Source organism: Pristiophorus japonicus, chromosome 17 (assembly GCF_044704955.1).
Source record: "Pristiophorus japonicus isolate sPriJap1 chromosome 17, sPriJap1.hap1, whole genome shotgun sequence".
In the NCBI taxonomy this organism is placed as follows: Eukaryota; Metazoa; Chordata; class Chondrichthyes; family Pristiophoridae; genus Pristiophorus; species Pristiophorus japonicus.
The window spans coordinates 89,206,122-89,226,646 of record NC_091993.1 but is presented as its reverse complement, the minus strand read 5'-3'; the positions used below and the strand labels follow the sequence as shown (position 1 = coordinate 89,226,646).

Below are 20,525 nucleotides of genomic sequence, written 5' to 3'. Positions count from 1 at the left end.
GTGGCACAAGCGCTGACATCAAGACCGGGCAAGTCGAGGTTGGCGTGACCTCCCGTCGTTTGTCACAGGCCAAGTCCCGAGAGTGCCAGATAAGAGAAGTTCAACCTGTACACCTGTGTAGCAACAGCTGAGAGAGGCTGGTCATAGAGCAGATATAGCATCGGACTGCTTCACTAACTAAATCTACTCTGAGAATCTGGTATAACATCAAACAACAGAATAGTTAAGTATATATCGGAAGACTGCAGAAATAAAGATAAGATACAATTTATACCTATAAAAGTATAGGTAATTTAAATAACAGACATCAGTACATTCAGATCCATATTGTGTGATATGAAAGCAAAGCTGGATTTTGTGTTTTTATTCACCTGCTGTGTTTTAACAATAAACACGATTACAGTTTGTAATACAATGTCTGTATTGTACACACTGCTGATATTTTTCTTTGCATTTAGAATTTAAACTTGTGCAACTGTTTTCCCCAGACTAGAAACGTTTTCAAAAATCATAATTCAACATTTTGATAATGAATGCTCTATACACTTAAAAAAAGTAACTGAGAATTCAAGCAATAAATCCAGACTGGAGATAAAACATGCAATAAGCTTTAGGGATGTCTGCATTTAGCAATAATCAGGTTCTGAGGACTTTAGAGTCAGTACGAAAAGTATTAAAGTGAATTTAGAAGAAAAATAAGTAGCCAGCAATGCAAACAATGGCATTATTTGTGGAAATTACTGTGTTACTGGAGTATGGTGGAGGCTGTAAACAACTTTAATAAAAGTTTTCAGTACAAAGGACCTTTCAGTTCGTTCCATATTTCCATATTGTGAAAATCTCTTTTATCCATCAATGGATGATATTTTGAACTTTCCATAGAAAGCTATACATAGGGCAAATCCATTTATTTAATCTTTTTTATTTGCTGATTATACCGCCTGCTCTCTGCACCATCTCAAACCCTCAGACCTCACCCTTCCCCCCACCCCCAACTATCCGTTCGTCCCAGGTCTCTGTCAACACTAAACCTTAGCTGGCTAATATTTAGTGACCAAGAGTAACCTAGGGCCACAAAGCTTCCAATGTACCCTTCCTCCCTATGGGCAAGTGCCTGTCTCCATTGTGCTCTTTCCTACATAAACATAGTGGAAACTGGAAGATGTACTGTGTTGGGGAATTGTGGTCTCCATGCTGCATATTGTCAATCTGTGGTGCAGATTATTGGAACAACAATAGTATACAAACATTTTTAAAGCTTGCAGAAACATTTTTTTTACCTATTCTTCCAAGCACTTAAATCCTAATTTTGACCCTTTGCACCCGATGAGAATGGTGCGGGAGGAGGTTAAAATAGGGCAGAGTACACACCCGCCCCGGTTCGTGACGCATTCTCGCAGGCGATGACCTTTACTCTCAGGTTTTGGTAGGTATGTGGGGGCCTCCTCCACAGGCAGGTGAGGGCCTCATAAATAGTCAACAGGCGGGGACTGATAAGATCACTCGAGCCCCAACGTGATTTTAACCTCGAACCGCGTGAGTCGTGCACAACAACAACAATATCAACTTTTATATATAGAGCGCCTTTAATGTAGTAAAACGTCCCAAAGGCGCTTCACAGGCAAAACAAATAAATTTGACAATGTAGTACTGACTGGGAAACCTGCTGCAAATTGAATCCAGCGCCAGAAGAGGCCCAGCTTTTTTATGGTTTCCTCATGGGCCAGGAATGTCAGGAGTGCTCCACCGGCCCCACAAGGAACCCTTGGACCTCCTCTGCCCCAGATTTCCTTCCCCTTCCTGTGATCTCCTCTGGAACCCAATCCCCTCATTTGCCAAGAACCGACCCTGGCAGAGGCCTGTTGCCGTGCGATTTCCCGTTTCTCTTCTCTTGCATTCCCACCGGCTTCAGGTGGGAATCTGATTTTAAAAATGAGGCTCCTCCCACGTTACACTAATGCCCAAGTTAAAATAGGGGGATTATTTATTTATCCCAGTAACCTAATAGTCAAATGCAATCTTCTGTGTGTCAGAGAGGGAGAGAGAATACATGCATGTTTGCAATTAATTAATGGCAGGTCATAGCATCACAGTGGTGGTAGAGGAATGTTTAATTAATCATTAGTTACTGACATTCCTAATTAACTGAGAGTGCATTTTTTGAATATACCCAAGGGAAGTGCAGTGGAGGTATAACTGCATCAGTAAGATGTCAACTGAAAGTCAGCATGTTAGTGCTTTCAAAACATCTTGGTGCAGAGAAAGAGATGTTACAGTCTAGTATATACTCACAAGGTCAAAAAACAAGTTCAGTGGTGAAAGGCCATTTGACCCATTTTAGCTTATCCTTCCAGTCGGAAAAGCTTACAATCCCACATCACAAAAAAGAAAAGAAAAACTTGCATTTATATAGTGCCTTTCATGACCACCAGATATCTCAAAGCGCTCTACAGCCAATGACTACTTTTTTGAAGTGTAGTCACTGTTGTTATGTAGGAAACCCAGCAGCCAATTTGCGCACAGCAAGCTCCCACAAAAGCAATGTGATAATGACCAGATAATCTGTTTTAGTGATGTTGATTGAGGGATAAATATTGGCCACGACACCGGGGATAACACCCCTGCTCTTCTTTGAAATAGTGCCATGGATTCTTTTATCTCCATCTGAGAGGTAAACGTCTCATCCGAAAGACAGTGCAATATTCCCTCAGCACTGCAATGGAGTGTCAGCTTAGATTTTGTGCTTACAGCCCTGCAGTGGGTCTTGAACCCACAACAATCTGACAGAGGCAAGAATGCTACCCACTGGCACTAACCCTACTGTTATACTGCTTGAAATAATGACTAATTGATGTTTACTAAACCTACTTTAGCTATAGTGCACAAACTGAATCAATTCCAATCATTTAAACCCATTTATAATGTATGCAGTGTTTCTATAAACTGTTCTGTGGAAAGCAAAATGTAAGATTGTTGCTAGGTTGAATTAGAGGAACTTTCAAATAATTACGGCTTTCCATCAAAAAATATTTTTTCACAGAATTTAAATAGATTTGTCAAACTTCATTTTAGTTGCATGTTATGTTTCGATTGTTTTGGCAAAAACACAATTGCAGGGATGTAATCTCTGTCAAATTGCTTCACAAAAACTTAGTTGCAACCTCATAAAAGTGGCATATTATTAAAGCTATCTCACCAGGATTGGTGGATTATGGGGGTTCGAGTACAACAGTATCTTTCATATGGACTTTTGATCAAATAAAAGAACCTCTGTACCTTAGCATTTCTGATTCTGTCAATTCTACAGTTGCCTGGTTACTGGTAGGTGGTTAAGGGTGAACCCGAAAGTAATACATCCTGTTGACAACATTAAACTTTATTTGATATGTGTGGCATAACAATCATATGGCCATCCAGTTATCAAACAAAGCCACAAGACACAGGGAAAGCAGCGAGTGAATACAAATTATAAATGTTGTTACATTTCATACCTGGAGCCCCTTCAGTAGTTTTATCTTCTAGGAATTCAAATTATAAATGAAAGTCTATTTAGTACAATAATCTAAAATTATTTTTAGTCATTTTCCAATTTAAATGAGATACCGTTAAAGGGTGAAACATTTTGCAATTCTATGAAATTCATATCTGAAATGCTGCAATATTTCATATTTCTACAATGAATTTAATGTTAATTAAGGAGGCAGCAGCTTGGAGTTTTCTAGCTTCTTAAATCTGATTTTGCCTCTGTTCCGTGTTCTTTATCTCTCATTGTCAATGCCTAGAGATAGATTGATTTGGTAATGAAATGAAAATAAGCCTTTATTACCTTCAAACTACATCATAAATAAGCACATTTTTAAAAAGTCTATTTGAACAAAACTGAAAGGAGAAGAAATTCGGGAACGTCCCGTTTGGGGCGTTAACTTTTGAAAGATGGAAAAATTAGTGCCAGGTGCTAGTTGTTATATATGTAAACTTGTATTTACTCTGTACAGCCACCAGAGGGCTCATCCCCTGGAGTCCCAAGGAATCCCTTAATCTCTTGGGAGCACAGGTATTTAAGGAGGCCTCACAGGTTGGAGAGGCACTCTGGAGACCTGCAATAAAAGACTAAGGTAACACTTTACTTTGAGCTCACAGTGTTCAGTCTGATTCTTTCTCTATACATAACACTAATGATTCTCGGCTTTCTGTAAATTCGGCCCAAGCGTTCCAGCAAGGAAGTAGAGCACTAAATCAAGCACTCCACTTCCTTCCTGGAGTGCTGAAGGACACAGGTGGGGCAGTATTGGTGTAGCACTGCACACTCAGCCGTGCAGCGCTACCGCGATCCAAGGCTCCTTCCCTCCCTTAAAGGGAAGGGCCATCATTGTAGGCTCTGCATTGGGACTAGTTAGCTGGCCCCCAACGACAGCCACGATCCAGCCGATTAACCCCAAGCACTCCAGCAGAGTGCAGGGCTGATCGATCGCAGCCGAGGACAAATGGAAAAAATTGAAAATAATAATTTTTACAATTTTCCTATTTAGCTTGCCAACATCCCCTTTAACTTTCACCCCCATAGCCCCCGGCCTCCCAAACAATGCCTCCTGTAGCTGTCAGTGTGGTCTCCTGATGATGCTACAGGGGGCGTAACCAAAGTTCGGGTCCAAGGCGCTACTAGGACAATGCGCAGGACAATTACATCACGATCTCCGGGCACAGGAGATCTTGGTGCAGTGTGTTACTGCCATCGCAAACCTCTCGGCCAAGTTAGCAGGAGTCGTTCATCTCGCCGTGCCCGGTCAGTAAGTTGTTAGCACCTCGTTATCGCCCCCCCAGAGGCGATAACATGAGGCGCTAAGGCGGCCCATTTCTAGGCCAAAGTTTGTATTCCTCAAACCTTATTCTTCTTTATAATTTCTTAACCTATGATTACACAGGACATTACTTCCACTATCCCTTTTCACCGTGATATGCACCAGCAGCAGAATTGGGTTCCCTACATTCTTTGACAATGCATCTGAACCCTTACTTGCCAATGCCACTTAAGCGTTCATGGGAGCGTTTCATTGATAGGCGCAAAAAATTGAAAGTTACATCTCATTCTGTCAAACCTGTCTGTCCTTACATAATGATGTCTAGACTGAAGTAATAATTGTCATTCCATTCAACTTTGATCTTTTGACACGTAATTTTTATTACTCTTCATGTGGATAAATATATTTGGAAGATTAAATTATAGCTTTCAACTTCTTATATTTATGAATGAAGCAGACCTCGTGAGCTGAAAAGAACAAGCAAAGGTATAGCTCAAGCAAGTTTTGCAGTCATATTTTATGAATTTAATTGCTACATTATATGATTTATTATTGTCTCGGTAAATTTCAGGAGAGCAGATTGCATTTCTATAGCAATAGCACCACTCATGTCTCAGAGTGCTTTACGGGTTGCTGGACAAAAGTTTTGCTAAGATTACAATAAAACTTGACTAAACATTTTGTTGTCCGCATGTGTGCTCGCAGCAGTACTTTGTGAATATTAAACCTTGCTACTCTGAAGGTTGCCGTGAGCTCCAATGATATGCTTTATGTGTGCTTTATGTGATGCTCTTCAAGATTCCACGGAGATCAGTTCAGGGAAGTTAGCAGCTGATGGATCAGCAATGTCAGCAGTGCATGTCCCACTTCGCCTCACTACCCAGCACCCTCTCCCTCGGAAAGCTGTCCACTGCTGGAGATTGTTTGTGGCACCCTCTCGTGCCACAAAGTTCACACACATTTAAAATAATGGAGTCACAGAGGATGTCAAAGAGCCAATGCATCCAGGTTTGCCAGTTGCGACGAAGGGTCATTGACCTGAAATGTTAACTCTGTTTCTCTCTCCACAGACACTGCCTGACCCGCTGAGATTTCCAGCATTTTCTGTTTTTATTGTAGTTCACTTTAGCCAGCTATAGTTTCTTCAATTTAGTACTCTTGAGGTCTGGAATTTGATCAAAAACCGCCACCATGGTTTGCCGCCCCCAAAAACCATTATGATTCTGCTATTAAGAACGGCGGAAAATTCATGTAAAAAATGGAAAAAAGTTTGTCCGGCGGGAAGAATCGGTGTTATACGAGGATTCGCGGTGGAAAACGCGATCCTCGTCAACTTTAATCCAAGGCTGCGAGTTGGGCCTAGGGAAGGGGTGGATAGCACAAAAAATATTTTTACAAGAAACAAAAAATAAAAAAATCGCAAAACTTTCACAGGACCCTTTTCTACTGAATCGTTGCAAAATATATATTTTTTAAAACTTTAATTTACCTTTTTTGCAGGGTTTCAAACCTACCGCCATTCCAAGGGCTGCTCCAACAGGTTTTTCCCCAGCAGTTTGTTTCTTTCCATCTACGGGTCACCGCTGTGACCATACTCGGGCGGAAGCGGTTTTTCGAGTGTTGCACGACAGCGGTCTGCTCCCCAGCGGCGGAACACTTCCATGAATTTCCCACCGGATGGTTTTCCACCCAAAACGAAGAAATACCGCCGAAAAACGTGACGGAAAGCTGATGAAATTCCAGCCCTGAGAGAAATGGCCTTTGCTGTACATTTCTCAGTTAAGTGCGTGTTAAGGCTTTTTAAAAGTGTGAAACTGGTATTAACTGGTTGTCTGGAGATAACCAGATTTGGGATGCCAGCAGTAATGGCAAAACGAGGAAAGCATTCTGCAGCAGAAAGCAGAGATGATTTCCATAGAGCAACCTTAACATAAAATAGTTATAATCATTGTTGTTTCTGGAAGTAGTAATAGGCTATAGCTAACTTTATGCCTAGAGGAAGGAGGAAAGAAGGGAGAAGAATAGACTAGCCATATATCACTTTCATCCCATTGATTATTTTCTCCACTATTAAACATCAGAATACACAATTCGACAAACACCGAAAAACATTTTTAATAAAGACAATGCGCAGAATGGGTCGTACACCTTACCTTCTTCATCTACTTCTTCTTCATCAGCTGAAATAAGCATTCAAGCAAAACAGGTTGATTAAAAGCAGATTGGTATACATCAGCGCTGCTATATACATGTTAAAATATTTGAAAACAGCGCAGTACAATTTCTGTTCTACTCTACCGTGGAATTGTTAAAGCTAGTCAACAGATGGGAACTGCAATATTTCACGCTAACAAAAGTGAAATGATACGTTACACACATACATGATAAATAAAAATGATAACCCATTCATGTGAGGTTTTCTTTAAGCAAAAAGATAACATTACCGGGGGAAGGGCGCTATTTTCAATGCAATGAACTCCTCCCATTTTATGCCTCCCATGTGAATTTTATAAAATTCTCCTTTGGTTGCTCGGCAAAGGCACAGTTTTAATTGCATCCCCATAATCTCCATCCCACCCCTGGGGATACGAGTGTTCACAGTGGTTATGGCCAAAATAGCATTCAAGTGACATTAGCAAAAGGTCCATTAGCAAACCCCTCCACTGAAACAACACAGATTGCATCCTTTTCAGTCCTGGATGTCAAGACAAAGTTGTCAATCATAATTCAACGCCAGTCAAGTACGAGTGGTGTTTGGAACTAAATATGTCTTTTGGCTTCGGGGTTATAACTGGCCCACTATTTTATGCTATATCTTTATTTTACAGGGAAGATCAGTCACAAATAAAACAACAATAAGAAGGGTATATCTAAAAATGAAATGATTTACCTTGCTCCTCTTCTACCTTTTCCTCTTCTACAAAATTGAACATTAAAAGAACACAAAATGCAATGGTTAATGGTTAGTGCTTTACAAGCCATGGAATAAGATTCTGTAATAAAAATTTAAATCACTGTGGGAGAAATTGGCCAACCTTGTGCACGTTTTTTCAGCGATATTTTGCCTTTTTTGTAGTAAAAGGTATTCACCTAAATTGGCCAAAGTTAACGAATGGCGGTTTTGAAATATCACCGAAAAGCGGATCGACGATGTGCAATGGCAAAAAAACCCGCATCGTTTAAAATTGGCCGCTCGGCGAACACATACTTGAGGAAAAGAGTGTTTGAAGACCAGGCCCTCAAAACTGCCACCAAGCTCATGGTCGACAGGCTGTAGTAATACCTGTCCTCTTGTATGGCTCAGAGACATGGACCATGTACAGTAGTCACCTCAAGTTGCAAGAGAAATATCACCAACGATGTCTCCGCAAGATCCTATAAATCCCAGCGTCCTCATTCAGGCTAACATCCCCAGCATTGAAGCACTGACCACACTCGATCAGCTCCGCTGGGCAGGCCACATAGTCCGCATGCAAGACATGAGACTCCAAAAGCAAGTGCTCTACTCGGAGCTCCTTCACGTCAAACGAGCCAAAGGTGGGCAGCGAAAATGCTACAAGGACACCCTCAAAGCCTCCCTGATAAAGTGCAATATCCCCACTGACACCTGGGAGTCCCTGGCCCAAGACCGCCCTAAGTGGAGGAAGTGCATCCGAGAGGGCACTGAGCACCTCGAGTCTCAACACCGAGAGCATGCAAAAATCAAGCGCAGACAGCGGAAAGAGCATGCGGCAAACCAGTCCCACCCACCCTTTCCCTCAACGACTATCTGTCCCACCTGTGACAGAGTCTGTGGCTCTCGCATTGGACTGTTCAGCCACCCAAAGAACTCACTTCAGGAATGGAAGCAAGTCTTCCTCGATTCCGAGGGACTGCCTATGATGATGAATTTCATCTGAAGAACATTACACATCATTCATGTGTAACACACAAGCAAATAATGGCTGCTTTTGACAAATTCAATCCCCAAAACTGAAAACTTCCTGGTATATATTAGAATCTACAATCTGGAGTGATTTAAATGCAATAATCTTCTCTAAGCTCAGTGATCAAGCTTTGCATTTGAGAAAAGAGAGATAGAGAAAACATGCATTTATATATTGCTTTATTACATTCTCGGGATAATGCAAAGCAATTCAAGACAATGAATTGCGTTTCCTTTTGAAGTGCAGTCTCATCGCCGAGAGCATGCAGAAATCAAGCGCAGGCAGCGGAAAGAGTGTGCGGCAAACCAGTCCCACCCACCCCTTCCCTCAACGACTATCTGTCCCACCTGTGACAGGGACTGTGGTTCTCGTATTGGATTGTTCAGCCACCTAAGGATTCATTTTAAGAGTGGAAGCAAGTCTTCCTCGATTCCGAGGGACTGCCTATGATGATGATGATGATGATGACTCAGGGTGAAAAAAAACGCCTGAGAAAAGCCTGCATTTTAGCCACAGAAACAGCGATAGGTATGAAGACCTACAAAAAAGGTAAATTGAAGTTTTTATTTCAAAATTATTTTTCAGCGATTGAAGTGTATAGTGAATGTTTTCTGATCTTTAATTTTTTAATTTTTGCAATTTTTTTTTTCTCCCATTCCAGGGCCTGTGTTTTTGCAGTGATAGGCCTTGGGCTAAAGTTGGCGAAGGTCGTGGTTTCCACCGCGAATCCCCATGCAACGCCGATTTTTGCTGTTGGACACATTTTTTTGCCAATTTTATCCCCTTAAAAAATGGCAATATTTTTTGTGGTATTTTTTCCGTAAAATAGCAGGGAAAAAAACAATATCACCAAAAACTGAATTTCTAGCCCACTGTTTTGGTGGGGTAATTATCTATTATATAATTAATAACATTTTTGTCTCCTATGTCACATTGGTAACTAAACTACCTAACTACTAGAGGGAGTTTGCCACACTATGACTAAAGGGCTAAGAGGTTCTGTGAGAGGGTACATAAAAGTGATTGGCATTTACAACTGGAACAATAATCAGAAGTTGTGTCTCAGAATCTCTCTGATGGAACCACAAGCAGAGCAATTGCTACACATTCAACAGTTCACTACAGTCAAGGCTGGGCAAGGCTTAAATATCAGCAAAACATGTTGGAAATACACAGCTGATCAATTCGCAGAGATTTAGCAGCAGTGAGGGAGAGAAAGAGTTCAATTTATTTAATGTTTTTATTCCTTTTTCCATCAATTTTCTCCTCTCTCTCTTCTGCAGGCCTTGATGGGATACAGGCGAACTGGTATCGAAGTGACCATTCTTCATGTGGCAGCCTACAAGTGGGTTTTAGCAGGCGATTCAATCATGAGGAGCATGAACTGACCTCCGCATGCACCTACTTCTGACAGGAATGGGGAAACCTGGCCAGATTCTTCCTTCCTAATCAAGAGTCCTTAGGCCAATTGCAGTATACCTCACTATTACATTGGTCAATATATATAACATGATAAGACTTTAAAAAAAAATTAAAGAGCTTCATCTCTTAACACTCTGGGGCAGATTTTGCGGTCAGCCGCGTACCTATAGAGTACGTCACCGGCGTCCAAATAGAATACGCATATACGTGATGGGCACCCTCCGTCATGAACTTGCTGTCTGATGCTGCATATTGGTGAGCAGCGTAATGGCCCACAGATCCCAGGGGATCAGCGTGTGCGGAAGTGTACCTGGGATCACGTGGGCCTGGTACTCCAACCAATGGAAGCTCTGAGTTTCCTCTTGACAGATGTGTGGGAACCGGCATCAGGCTTTTACAGTTAATTGTTCAATGGGATACTCTTCTTCTTCTTAGGCGGTCCCTCGAATCGAGGATGACTTGCTTCTACACCAAAAAGGGATGAGTTCAATGAGTTCACAGGTGTTTCAATGAAGGACCTAATATTCCAGGTCCCGAACTGCATGTTGAAGGGTGGAAAATGCTTGCGCGTGGATTTTTTTAATGTGTGGTGGCCGTTGCACACCAGCCACCACATGGGCTTGACAGAGCTTGGTCTTGGTCCAGTGGCAAGGGTTAACCACAATGGGATACTGGTATACAGGGGAATAGTGTTACAGTTTAGAGGCAAAATCCTGTTCGTGAAGGTCTGTCACTTCATTCACTGCTGTTCCATTCAGAGACAAGAGTGTCTGCTCAAGTTGTTTCTGGTTGTGACCATGATGCTCAACTTGATTCTCTTGTCATAACTCACTTGGTATGACCTTTCAGCGACCAGGTCTTTTTTGGTTAGATTTACCCAGGTTTGGAATTATTCTCTCCTGCCGAATCCGGATGTCCCCGGCCTGAACTCGGGCCTACCAGCCAACTTTCAAACTCCTTTCGAGGCTTAAACAGGTAGAATATGGTCCCTTATACAAGAGAGCCAAAGACCCCACCTCTGCCAGGTGTCAGTCTGACGTTTTTTGTACTAAGGTGACAGAGGGTAAAGGAGAGTACGTTACATAAATTGTACTGTATTTATTCATGATATCAAATTATGTTACTGCCTGCCTAATATGAAAAAATCTTCACAGAAATTTTAAAAAATACACTCCTTAAAGGATTTTAGCTATTGCTGAACCACCCTGGCTGGATGCAAACACTTATTTATTTTTACAATTAATGCGGCTTAACCTGCAAAAGAATGGAAAGGTGATTCCTTTCGCAGTGAAACAGGATCCTGCGTCTGCTGTCATTAACAGTGACATTTTCATGAAAAGGTACTCTCGGAATACGCTGTCACATCCACTGCAAAATCTGCCCCACTGTGTTGACCGCAGCCAGACTGAGTTATACTGAAGCTTTTATGTACCCGGAGGCTAGAGTGCAATTATTTGCCTTACAAAGTTAATAATCATTACACATACTACCACACTAGCTAAGGCCAGCTACTTCAGACCAGGAGCAGGTTTAACCAGTTGAGTCGAAACAACATTAATTTATATGTGGACACTGTTATGTCTTTAGATGCTCTGATAATCCACGAGGCAAAGTATTGTACTTGAACTGTAGTGACCTTAGTCCATTTAATATAACTCCGGAGTGAGAATACCACATGGTGGACTCCCTTTTATACCTGGGTACCTGTAGTGTACAGGTGACCCCTGGGCCTTCACCAGTTGCGCCCTCTGGTGGTGCCAGCATAGTGTGTGCAGTGTGAACCTTGTTGATGGTACCCCCGGTAAACAAGTCTCCATCTTATGCAACTATACAGTGACTACACAGAGAGTATATCTATAGTATGCACATATAATAGACACTACTTAATTAATTTTGGACATGAAGTAAACGGCGAACATTATTAACAAGCTTGATGATCGGCGTGCAAATTAAATGAGTTTAAAAATTCTATTTACCATTTTCTTCATGTTCCTCTTCTGCAAGGGAATTAGTTTTAGAAATTCAAAATTTGAATTAGTCAATGTTGTAAAGTAACAAAGTTAAAGAAGGATTCTAGAAATGATATGTACATTCACACAAAACTAGAAGTAAAACATTATGCAGTGAAGAAAACATGCTTAAGACATTAAAATAAAAATGGTCCTATACTACATTTTTTAGATTAACCCTTACTTCACCAAAACATTTAGAAATTCCCCACCGCCCCGATTGGGGGCGATAACTGGCACGGGTTGGGATTCCTGCGATTGGCGCAGAATTCCCGCCCCAGCCGCAAAATTGTAGTTACCGCCCCTCAGAGGCAGTACAGAACAATCTCACGTGTTCCACTTTATCTTGCGACGGGTTTTGGGGAAATACTGGGGCGTGATCGGCACCGCTACACGGATGCTCCGCATAGCAGTGAGGCAGTTCAACGCCCCTCCCCTTCGATTAAAGGGGAGGGCCGCTGCGCTCTCCGCCGGCATCCACAAGGCCACCAGAGCAGCGTGGAGCCGAGGCCACAGCCCAGCACCCAAAATGGAGGGAAAGAAAGGACATGGTAACAGGGGGATAAAGTGGGATTAAAATAACTGCTCATTCGGAGGATAAACACCAGTAGAGACTGAGCTGTTTCTGTGTTGTAATTTGGATGTAATTTAAATTCAGCAGAATCGTTAACAATAATAATATAGCCTATAATTTATTACATTTACTAATGAAACCATGTAAAATGAAAGTTGAGAGAGCTTTAAAATTCACAACAGGTGGGAAACTAAGGAGATGGCTGCAGAAAGGGATGATAGAAATAGTTCCAATAATATTTTGTCATTGAAAGAATTCCAAGACTTTAGGAGTAATTTACAAGGTCGTTGTAAAGACAAATTTAACGTGGGTGGCAAGTGGAATGGGGGTTGATACTGACGATCTTTAAAGACCTCGAGCCATGTTAGAGCCAATTTTGACCAGGTTCACTCTGTTCGCTTTACAAGTGCAATGAATTAACACTTCAGGAGTGGCTTTTGATCAAGTTATTTAAAAGTTGAAATATCTTGGGGAGTGAAACTTAAAGGGCTGAAAACTCATGGCCGTCTAGCGTATTCCCATTGTAAGTCTGGCAGGAATGCAGGGGAAGGTCCAGGAATTAAGCCAGGACAAGAGATGTTGTCCACCCCAACAAGGTCACCACATCAAAAGTAGCATGGCTGGGGATACAGCTGTGAAAGAAGGCATACCAGCTGCTGCAGGCCACAAGCAGGCCCGCCTGGAGATTCAGGCCTGAGTCATGGCCTAGACTCCCAAGGACATGTTTTTCAAAGATCGTTTTTGGTCCTACAACAGAAGGGGAACAATGGTTACAGTTGCGGGATGTTTCCGAGCAGTGCTCAGCATCTCCTCCACCGAGTGGGCATCCTTCACTAGAATTACTGGCCTCTCTGGTCAGGCAGGCACACAAGATGTGCCCTTAGTGTTGCGGGGCCTGATGGCCATATTAAAATGACCTGATTTCCCGCTGACCTCGCATACTGTAGTGGATAAGGAGCAGGTCGCCAGTGCGTGCGTCCCAGCATTTACACTAGGGGGTGGTCCCATGGATTTTCAGGACCAACATATTTAACTGAGCTGAAGAGGTTTATGATGACAATTTGGGAAAAAAATCTTTCTTTAATTTCCCCAATTATTTACCCACATCTACACAACGTAGGTTCTCTGCTCTAGGACTATTGCTACAATACCACTTCCTAACTATCATGACATACCATCATGTATCTTTTTCAATTCTGTCCAAATACCACTGTGTTTAAAGAATTTCTTTCTTCCGCTGTCATTAACGTGTAGCGCTAACCCTGAGTGTGATCAGCACTACTTACAGTGATTACTACCACTGCAGTGATTCACTCTCAAAGGGAGACATTTTGGATTCTGAAGAGACCTGCACTGCTCTCAGTCAGAGGAATTAGATGGGTAACTCTGAGTTAACTGTAGTGAAGTATTCTAACTATAAGCCTGGTTGAGAATGAATATAATTTTCCAAATAAGGGTAGACAAGTTACTGAGTGAGTTCTATACACTCTTCATGGAGGCACCTCCTTAGTTTATCATCTGATCTGGGGTTGCAGAACCTTTTAATCATGTATTTTTATATCCTTCCAGTATGGATGGTGAGGAGTCAAATGAGAGCATACACCTATCATAGGAGGTTCTACAAATATGGTTTTGATATCACTTGCATGAAAGAAGAAAGGAAGAAATTGCATTTGGATAGCTCATTTCACATCCTTAGGATGTCCCAAAGCAAATCACAGCCAAATCATTACTTTTTTTGAAGAGTAGCCTCAATTGTAGAGGAACACAGCAATCTATTTGTCAATAGCAAGGTCCCACAAAGCCAAAAGATAAAACCAATGACGCCCAAGGGATAGATAATATTTACCCAAGGATACTAAGTGAGACTAGGGACTAAATTCACAACTTTTATTCATAGGACTGTCACTGAATACAGGGAATGTCTCACTGGATTGGAAACAAGCCAACATGGACAAAGGAAATCTGGTTAGCTACAAAATGTACCAATAGGAGCAAACTTGAAGGTTACCTATATGGGTTCAGAAACACTATGTAAGTTGGTCAAACTTTTAAATGATAAATTAGTAGGGCAGTTGAATATGATGAAGTGCACATTGTGGGAGCAAAATACCCAAATACCTCGCTCTCTGCTTAGTCTGTAAGATAACAAATGCTGGGTTAAAAGTTCAAATGGTAGGATGTGAGAGTCTTTCAGCTACATCTGAAGGTGTTAAATTGATAACTCTGTTTTAGTTTTATTACAGCAATAAAGCAATTTCAGGAGGTGGAACAACCACCCACTCACGGTGTTACATTGTAAAAGAGATAAGGACTCTGGGGCAAGCAGTTTTCTGGTTTAGCTTTGTGGGAGACGAAAGAGATATAAAATGTTTTCCACAGGAAGAAATCCTGGATTAGTATAAACAGAGAGATAGCAAAGGAATTCTACAGAAAAGCGACTTCAATAAGGTATAAACAATGACATATGGCTAGAATTGTAAGACATGTTTAAGGCAGGCTTTGTTTCAAGCTTCGAGACAAAGAACTATAAGTCTTATTGCATATTAAGGTTTTAAGGTTTATGGGGAACCTCTACAGGCCAAAAGGTCTTGTCAATATCCAGGTTCATGCCCACCCTTAAAAATAAGTTAAAAGTAACCTCCCGGAAGCTTGTAGTCACAGACGGTGGAGGGAGAGCAGATCAGAAGTAAAGTTGATCGAACACTTTTCGAGAGTGATCACATGCTTTACCGAAGGATGCTCTACTCAGAGAAAGAGACCGTAAGCTAAAGAGAACTGCTTACGTGCGGCAACCGTTTGTCTGATCGGGATGGGTATTAACTACCTGTTATGGTTGTATGTTTTTGCAATATAACTAATGTGTTATATTCCGTCTTAAATTCTGAGTAAGCACAATATATCCACCAGATTGATTTTACAGTCGATCCTGATTATTAAAGTGAATAGGGATAGCCTTAACCTGACATATTTCCAACACCGGAGAGGCAACAATGGCGGCGGTGAGCTCTTCTGGGTGGGCGGCCAGCTTCCAGCACCCCACAGGGGTTTTTGGGGCCGGTCTCGGTGGGGCGCGGAGCGATACCGCCCGGAGGAGGTGAGCCTGTGTGCAATACCCCTGGTTGTGACACCAGCTCGATTTTTGAATCCCACCTGACCCATAGTGCCGCGTATCGCACCCTGCTGGGATCACCTGTGAAAACGGGCGGTCCGGTCCAAACTATATTGGCTGCAGTGAGGTAAGTAATGTCCACCTCAGTAAGTGTGATTGTTTTAAATTTTTTTTTGCGATTTATGTTGTGGGCTATGTATTGGAAATGTTTTTGGTGTTTTTTTTTCAGTGTTTTGTTTTCTCCCCTATTTTCCCTCAGAGCACTGCCAGCCTGGCTATGTAGCTCTGGATTTTCGTATGCTCAGCCGGCCTAGTGCCCGAAGAGAAGTGTGTAACGCTCCCTTAGCACTCCACCCCACACTCAGGGCCCAGCTGCCCAATTTTGCTGATTGAGGCAAAAACTGTTCCCGGGCGCAAACTTTACCGCTCCTCCACCATTACCGCCCCGAAATGAACAAAGCTGAATATCCAGCCCTACATTTAATCACTGGAGAGCAGTAATTAGAAAAAGCAAACATAATACAGAACTATATGCCAAATCAATAGATTGCAAATCAGAGGCAGTCAAGCTGAAGCTGAATTGCGTTCTGGTCAGGATGCACCTTGAATGCTGCATTCAGTGCTAGGGGATTCTATTGTAAGGGGAATAGATAGACGTTTCTGCAGCCGCAACCGAGACTCCAGGATGGTATGTTGCCCCCCTGGTGCAAGGGTCAAGGTTGTTTCGGAGTAGGTGCAGGAGATTTTGAAGGGGGAGGATGAACAATCAGTTGTCGTGGTGCATATAGATAACAACGATATCGTAAAAAACAGAATGACGTCCCACAAGACGAATTTAGGGAGCTAGGAGCTCAAAAGTAGGAACTCAAAAGTAGTAATCTCAGGATTGCTACCAGTGCCACATGATAGTAAGAGTAGGAATCGCAGGATAGCTCAGATGAATACGTGGCTTAAGGAGTGGTGCAGAAGGGAGGGATTCAAATTCCTGGGACATTGGAACCGGTTCTGGGAGAGGTAGGACCAGTACAAACTGGACGGTCTGCATCTGGGCAGGACCGGAACCAATGTTCTAGGGGGAGCGTTTGCTAGTGCCATTGGGGAGGGGATAAACTAATATGGTAGGGGGCTGGGAACCTATGCAGGGAGACAGAGGGAAGTAGAATGGGGGCAGAAGCAAAAGATAGAAAGAAGAAAATTAAAAGTGGAGGGCAGAGAAACCTAAGGCAAAAAGCAAAAAGGGCCACATTACAGCAAAATTCTAAAGGGGAAAAGTGTGTTAAAAAGACAAGCCTGAAGGCTATGTGCCTCAATGCGAGGAGTATTCGGAATAAAGTGGACGAATTAACTGCACAGATAGCAGTTAACGGGTTTGATGCAATTGGCATCATGGAGACATGGCTGCAGGGTGACTAAGGCTGGGAACTCAACATCCAGGGGTACTCAACATTTAGAAAGGATAGACAGAAAGGAAAAGAAGGTGGGTGGCATTGCTGGTTAAAGAGGAAATTAATGCAATAGTAAAGAAGGACATTAGCTTGGATGATGTGGAATCAGTATTGGTGGAGCTACGGAATACCAAAGTGCAGAAAACGCTAGTGGGAGTTGTGTACAGACCACCAAACAGTAGTAGTGCCGTTGGGGACAGCATCAAACAAGAAATTAGGGATGCGTGCAATAAAGGTACAGCAGTTATCATGGGTGCCTTTAATCTACATATTGATTGGGCTAACCAAAATGGTAGCAATGCAGTGGAGGAGCATTTCATGGAGTGTATTACGGATGGTTTTCTAGACCAATATGTCGAGGAACCAACCAGAGGGCTGGCCATCCTAGACTGCGTGATGTGTAATGAGAAAGGACTAATTAGCAAACTTGTTTTGCAAGGCCCCTTGGGGAAGAGTGACCATAATATGGTAGAATTTTTTATTAAGATGGAGAGTCATACAGTTAATTCAGAGACTAGGGTCCTGAACTTAAAGAAAGGTAACTTCAATGACATGAGACGTGAATTGACTAGAATAGACTGGCAAGCGATATTTAAAGGGTTGACAGTGGATAGGCAATGGCAAACCTTTAAAGATCACATGGATGAACTTCAGCAATTGTACATCCCTGTCTGGAGTAAAAATAAAACGGGGAAGGTGGCTCAACCGTGGCTAACAAGGGAAATTAAGGATAGTGTTAAATCCAAGGAAGAGGCATATAAATTGGCCACAAAAAGCAGCAAACCTGAGGACTGGGATAATTTTATAATACAGCAGAGGAGGACAAAGAGTTTAATTAGGAGGGGGGAAATAGAGTATGAGAGGAAGCTTGCTGGGAACATAAAAGCTGACTGCAAAAGCTTCTATAGATATGTGAAGAGAAAAAGATTAGTGAAAACAAACGTAGGTCCCTTGCAGTCAGATTCAGGTGAATTTGACTACAATTCACATCTCATGTCATGTCAGGTGAATTCAGGGGAACAAAGAAATGGCGGACCAGTTAAACAAATACTTTGGTTCTGTCTTCATGAAGGAAGACACAAATAACCTTCCGGAAATACTAGGGGACCGAGAGTCTAGTGAGAAGGAGGAACTGAAGCAAATCCTTATTAGGCGGGAAATTGTGTTAGGGAAATTGATGGGATTGAAGGCCAATAAGTCCCTGGGGCCTGATGGTCTGCATCCCAGAGTACTTAAGGAAGTAGCCCCAGAAATAGTGGATGCATTGGTGATCATTTTCCAACAGTCTATCAACTCTGGATCAGTTCCTATGGACTCGAGGTAGCTAATGTAACACCACTTTTTAAGAAAGGAGAGAGAGAGAAAACAGGTAATTATAGACCAGTTAGCTGACATCGGTAGTGGGGAAAATGTTGGAATCAATTATTAAAGATGAAATAGCAGCACATTTTGAAAGCAGTGACGGGATCGGTCCAAGACAGCATGGATTTATGAAAGGGAAATCATGCTTGACAAATCTTCTAGAATTTTTTGAGGATGTAACTAGTACAGTGGACAAGGGAGAACCAGTGGATGTGGTGCATTTGGACTTTCAAAAGGCCTTTGAAAAGGTCCCACACAAGAGATTAGTGTGCAAAATTAAAGCACATGGTATTGGGGGTAGTGTACTGATGTGGTTAGAGAACTGGTTGGCAGACAGGAAGCAGAGAGTTGGGATAAGTGGGTCATTTTTAGAATGGCAGTCAGTGACTAGTGGGGTGCCGCAGGGCTCAGTGCTGGGACCCCAGCTATTTACAATATACATTAATGATTTGGATGAGGGAATTGAGTGTAATATCTCCAAGTTTGCAGATGACACTAAGCTTGGAGGCGGTGTGAGCTGTGAGGAGGACGCTAAAAGACTGCAGGGTGACTTGGACAGGTTAGGTGAGTGAGCAAACGCGTGGCAGATGCAGTATAATGTGGATAAATGTGAGGTTATCCACTTTGGTGGCAAAAACATGAAGGCAGAATATTATCTGAATGGCAGCAGATTAGGAAAGGGGAAGGTGCCATGAGACCTGGGTGTCATGGTACGTCAGTCGGCATGCAGGCACAGCATAGCTAAGGGATTTGTGTATAGGAGCAGGGAGGTCTTACAGCAGTTGTACAGGGCCTTAGTGAGGCCTCACCTGGAATATTGTGTTCAGTTTTGGTCTCCTAATCTGAGGAAGGATGTTCTTGCTATTGAGGGAGTGCAGCGAAGGTTCACCAGACTGATTCCTGGGATTGCAGGACTGGCATATGAGAGACTGGATCGACTGGGCCTGTATTCACTGGAGTTTAGAAAGATGAGAGGGGATCTCATAGAAACATATAAAATTCTGATGGGACTGAACAGGTTAGATGCAGGAAGAATGTTCCCGATGTTGGAAAAGTCCAGAACCAGGGGACATAATCTAAGGATAAGGGGAAAACCATTTAGGACTGAGATGAGGAGAAACTTTTTCACACAGAGAGTTGTTAACCTGTGCAATTCCCTACCGCAGAGATTTGTTGATGCCAGTTCATTGGATATATTCAAGAGGGAGTTAGATATGGCCCTTACGGCTAAAGGGATCAAGAGGTATGGAGAGAAAGCGGGAAAGGGGTACTGAGGTGAATGATCAGCCATGATCTTATTGAATGGTGGTGCAGGCTCAAAGGGCCGAATGGCCTCCTCCTGCATCTATTTTCTATGTTTCTATGTTTCTATGACCACTATTCTAAGGCCAGGAGGTAGTATAGAGAAGGACCACAAGAATGAACCCTGAGGACTGAGTTATGAGGAAAACTTAGAAAGATTTGGACTCATAAACATTAACAGGGGAGGTCAATGTGAGGAGTCCATATAGAGATATATAAGCTACTAAGTGGAATAGAAAAGATTAATTCTAAGCACTATTTCAAGTTAAACCAGAAGTGGAAGACAAGGACACGCAGGTAAAAACTAATTAACAAATTACATTTCACAAATGTCAGAAATCTCTTCTTCACATAAAGATTGATTAATATCCGGGATGGTCCTTTAAGTAGGGGAGGCAAAAATTCTGCAGTCAAGCAAGAGGTAGTTAAATGCTGTAATAAGGGGATTGTTGGTTTATATGGAGATTTGAATTGGATGGGTAAAATGGCCTCCATCCTTTCTATTTATCTTCATAAAACTATTAACAGAAACACTAAATAACCTTCAGCTATGTGAATGCTCAGGAGAAAAGTT

General features: G+C 42.2%; 1 protein-coding gene across 4 annotated transcripts in view; it reads right to left on the bottom strand.

Moving 5' to 3' along the window:
• LOC139227846 (troponin T, cardiac muscle-like) overlaps nt 1-12,144 on the bottom strand; it is a 40,972-nt gene extending 28,828 nt beyond the window's left edge. For 2 of the 4 annotated variants that reach the window (XM_070858923.1, XM_070858924.1), the window contains exons 1-4: nt 12,124-12,144; nt 7,690-7,716; nt 6,953-6,979; nt 3,492-3,518 (exon numbers count right to left, since the gene is read on the bottom strand). The gene's annotated coding sequence lies outside the window, so the exon portion shown is untranslated. The remainder of the gene's footprint in view (nt 1-3,491; nt 3,519-6,952; nt 6,980-7,689; nt 7,717-12,123) is intronic. The other 2 variants (XM_070858925.1, XM_070858926.1) reach the window with 1 other exon arrangement.
• Between the last annotated feature and the right edge of the window lie 8,381 nt (nt 12,145-20,525).